This window comes from Galeopterus variegatus, unplaced genomic scaffold (genome assembly GCF_000696425.1).
Source record: "Galeopterus variegatus unplaced genomic scaffold, G_variegatus-3.0.2 Scaffold9560, whole genome shotgun sequence".
In the NCBI taxonomy this organism is placed as follows: Eukaryota; Metazoa; Chordata; class Mammalia; order Dermoptera; family Cynocephalidae; genus Galeopterus; species Galeopterus variegatus.
The window spans coordinates 61,440-66,545 of NW_007735671.1; positions in this window are offsets into that span (position 1 = coordinate 61,440).

A 5,106-nucleotide genomic window follows, 5' to 3' on the forward strand; every position below is an offset into this window, starting at 1 on the left:
TAAAAAAAAAAAATATATATATATATATATATATATATATATATATATGCGCTTGGCTGTCTTAATTGCAAACTTTAGCTTCTGTAACCTACTTGCTTCCTGCACCCATGCAAATTAGGCTCCAGAACTGACCAATGAACTATGTCTCATAGCCAATCAATCCAGACTAACAGACTTGCATCCCTCATTTGCATAAGCAGACCTAAATGAGAACTTGGGCAGGAAATTTTGGGCTATATAAGGCAGGCCTTTTCCCTCATTTGGGAGACACGAGCCTAATGCTCATGCTCTCCTTGCTTGCAAGCAGTGAAGCGCTGTAACACCAAAAAGAGTTGTCAAGTATTAAAAAAAGCTATAAAACCAATGTTGGTCTTGGATTCCTCTGTGCGAGCGCCTCACAACACCTCCAGTGTCTGAAAGACAGAAGGACTTGGACACAACTACTGATGAGATGACACTCACCCACCCGACACACACACACACACACACACACACACACACACACCCCCAGGAATTCACATGTATATACAAGCTTCTGAATTTGGCCTCTCAGATGATGAGGAAGGAGGCTATGTCCTCTGTCCTCTGGCTTGCCCCTTAACCTTGACTGTGACCCATAACCCGTTGTTGACTTTGAACCAGAATATGACCTTATTTCTCACCCTGAAGCAGCCATTTAAGCGCTTGGACTCAGGAAAATGTCCACCTCCATCATCTGCACGTATCAAAGCCCCAAGGGATTAGGAATGACTTGGACAGTATGTTTTCCTGGCTGAAGAGTGAATGATTCAGGGGCTAAAGGTGGGAAGATGGCTTTCTCAGACTGGCTGGTCCATCAGACACTATCATTGTTGGCAGCAGTCTTAAGGGTAGGCCTTGCTCTCTCACTCCAACAGTCACCCCACAGCTGTAGGCCAGGCTGACTCCCTGCCCTCACAAGACCTGGGATATTCTCTGCACTCCCTACTGGGGCACCAGCAGCTATTCGTGTACCAGGAGTGTGAGTCCTTTGGAGAGAATCCTGTGGGGAGCCTCTTCTGCTGCTCCCTTCTTGCTCAGAGAGCTATGTCTGCAAAAAAGAGGATGGCCACCAGAGGGTGCATGGAGCCCACCGAGGGACACTCAAAGTAGCAGCCCCAGCCTTGCTCAAATAGCTCCTCAGGGCCTGATTGAGTGCCCCACCCCTCCAACCTGCCAAAGTTTGGCGAGGATCCTTGCTTAGAGCTACGTAAGCATGAGCAACTGGGCAGATAGAGATGTTTTCCAGGCCCTAGGGATTGACTCCAATGCTGGGACTTCTAGTGGTAGAGAAAGCAAGGATTATGTTGGGAAGGCAAGAAATCCATTGCTCTGCCCAAGTTGATCAGTGCCCTTCACAGCCAGCTAAATTGACTTATAGTCTTCAGGAGAGCCTTAAGCCTTAGAAGCCAGTAGCCCTAAAGAAAAACTAAGGGCCAGTAGTGCAGTGACATTAGGAAAGGAGATGGGGAGGCCATTGACAGGACTCTGGACATACCCAGAATATCTTGTTGAGATTAGCCCATTGAGGAGAGGGGCTAGAGGAGCATGATGGGCAATCTTCATTTGGGTTCCTGTGATGCTCTGGGCTGCTTCTGTGATTGAGCAACTGATTTATGGGGCAGTCTCCCTGTACCAAGCTTAACCTAACACTTGACAGACATCACCGATGTTGGATAGCTTCTGCTTGCTCCTCCAAATCCCCTAGCCCTTCTCACCTTCCCCTGCTCTGCGCCCTGGCTGCTGACCTGTATGCATGACATCAACAAGTTCTTCTGCCCTGTGACTTCTGCTTGGGTTCAACCAATAGGGAATAACAAGAAGAGACTGGCAGGAAGGAGGGGACTTGGAGAAAGCTGCCTGCAGACTATACTTGAAGGCCTGGCTCAGTGACCTGTCAGAGAGAAACTCTGCTCTGCTTATGCTGTTTTCGTCTTGTGGGGGGAGAATCACAGAGGAGGAAACTGACAGCGAATCACAGGGGTTGAGGGAGCCTACAGAAGGGGCATCTCCCTTGCTGAGTGGTCAGGTAGGGAGACTGGGCATGGGTCTCCCTGAGTAGTCAGTTAGGGGAAGAGAGAATGGTGGCCTCCAGCAGAGGAGATAAAATGAGCAAAGCCTGGGCTGAGGGGATGGCTAATTCACATGGAGACCTGTGGTGATCCAGCAGGGCCTCGGTCCTTCTGGGTCTTGCTGTGTCTGGGAGGTATGGGAAGATATCCAGTGACAGAGTGTACCACCTCCTCACCATTGGGACTAGGCTGGGGGTATCAACAATAAACAGTAGCTCTCCCTAGGGATGACCAGCACAGATGCCACATCCAGCAGAGCAGAGACCTCCAGATCCATGGACAGCAGAAGTAGCAGTGGACAGCAGGACAGAGCAGTCAAATTGGTTCAAGGGGCAGGAGATTGTTCCAGAACACAGAATTGTCCCCCAGGAAATGCTCTGAGATGAGTCCAGGCCATAATAATGTGGGTCTAAAAAGCAAATCACCTCCTGTTGTGGACTTATTTGTGTCCCACAAAATTCATATATTAAAGCACTAACGTCCACTGTGATTGAATTTGAAGATAGGGACTAGAAGGAGGTTCATAAAGGTAATTAATGTTAACTGAGGTCATAAAGGTGGAGCCTTAATCCAATAGGACTGATGTCCTTTTAAGAAGAGGAAGAAACTGGGCCGGCCCGGTGGCGCACTGCTTGGGAAGTGCGGCAGCGCTCCCGCCGAGGGTTCGGATCCCACATACAGACCGGCCGCTCACTGGCTGAGCGAGGTGCGGGAGCAACACCGAGGGTTGCGATCCCGTAGCCGGTCCCGGTCCGGTACGGGCGCGCGCGACACTGAGGGTTGCAATCCATTGCCGGGCACGAAAAAGACAAAAAGGAAAAAAAAAAAAAGAAGAGGAAGAAACAAGAGAGAGCTCTCTCTTTCTCTCTCTGTCAACACTCATACAGAGAAGAGGTCATGTGAGGACATAGCAAGAAGGTGGCCATCTACAAATCAGGAAGAATGACTTCACCAGAAACTTGCCCTGACAGCACCTTGATCTTGGACGTCCAGCTGCCAGAACTACAAGAAAATTCATTTCTGTTGTTTAAGCCACTCAGTCTGTTTGTTTTTTTTTGTTACGGCCTTAGCATACTAATATACCTCCTCAATTTATTGTTCCAAGCCTCAAAGGCCAAACACACAGGTCACTCAGGACCTTTGGCTCTAGGGACAAGTAGTGGTGTGCAGAGAAATCAAGATGGTGCACATGAGTGAGTTCAGGGTGTGGCCTGTAACTAGTGTGCCTCCTCCAAAAACTGGAGGTGTGAAGACGAGCCCATGTCCCACATACTGGAAAGCTAATATCTCCATCTTGAAGCTTTACAAACCCACACTAGCAGAGGTGGAGTGGCATGGACAGCCAGTGCACTTTTGTTTAAAAACTTACTTATAGGGCTGGCCCGGTGGCGCACTGGAGAGTGCACCGCTTGGGAGCGCGGTGGCACTTCCGCCGAGGGTTCGGATCCCATGTGGAGACCGGTTCCCGCTCACTGGCTGAGCGAGGTGCGGGCGCAACACCAAGGGTTGCGATCCCGTTGCCGGTCCCCGGTACAGGCGCGACACTGAGGGTTGTGATCCCGTTACCTGTCAGTAAAAAAAGACAAAAAGGAAAAAAATTAAAAAATAAAAATAAATAAAAACTTACTTATAAAGATATAATTAACATACAGTAAACTACACATATCTTAACAGCTAGATATGTTTTGCTCACATACAGATTCATGTAACCACCTCCCAGATTGAGATATAAACTGTTTCCAGAATACTAAAAGGCTGCCATATGCCCCCTCAAAGTTGATAAACTCTCCCAATGTTAACCACTATTCTTTCTTCTTTCCCTTTTAATTAGTTTTGTGAGACTTTTAGATTTATAAAAGTGAAATTATACCGTATATATTCTTTTGTGTCTCATTCATATATTCAACATTATGAGTGTGATATCCATCCATCTTGTTGTTTGTGATAAATAGTTCATCATTCTTTTTCATTGCTGTGTTGTATTCTATAGTTTGAATATACCACAATTTATCTACTTTGGTGTGCATTTGGGTTGTTTCCAGTTTTGAGTTATTTTAAGTAAAACTGTTCTTTCTTTTTTTTTTTTTCCTTTTTGTCTTTTTTCATGACCGGCAACGGATCACAACCCTCAGTGTCACGCCCGTACCGGACTGGGACCGGCCACGGGATCGCAACCCTCGGTGTTGTGCCCGCACCTCGCTCAGCCAGTGAGCGGCTGGTCTGTATGTGGGATCTGAACCCTCGGCGGGAGCGCCGCTGCGCTCCCAAGTGGTGCACTGTAGCAGTGCGCCACTGGGCCAGCCCTAAGTAAAACTGTTCTGTATATGTTTGCACATCTCTTTTGGTGGACACAAACACTCATTTATGTAAAATATAAACCCAGGAGTGGAATTGCTAGGAGATAGGACATGCATATATTTAGTTATAGTAAATACCACCATTTTTCTGGATGGTTGCACAAAATTACTCCCAGCAGCAATAAATTAGAGTTCCAGTTGCTCCATATCTTTGCCAACATTTGCTATTGTTAGTCTTTCCAATTTCAGTCATTCTGATGGGTGAGTAGCAATATCTTAATGTAATTTAAAATAACATTTGCCTAGTAATTAATGATATGAGCACCTTTTCATGTATTTATTAGTTATTTCTTGTGACATATCTTTTCATGTCCATTTTTCTACTGGGTTTTCTGCATTTTTCTTACTGTATTTTCTAGATATAAGTGGATACATGTATTGCAAATATTTCTTCTCAATCTGAGGTTTGACTTTTCTTTAGGAACAAAAATTCTTAATTTTTACAAATCCAATTTATTAGGGGTTTTTTTGTTGTTGGTTTGGTTTTATTTTTTTATTTTTATTTTTTATTATTTATTTTATTTTATTTTTTTTGTCTTTTTTCATGTCCGGCAACGGATCACAACCCTCAGTGTCGCGCCCGTACCGGACCGGGACCGGCAACGGGATCGCAACCCCCGGGGTTGCGCCCACCCCTCACTCAGCCAGTGCGCGGGCAC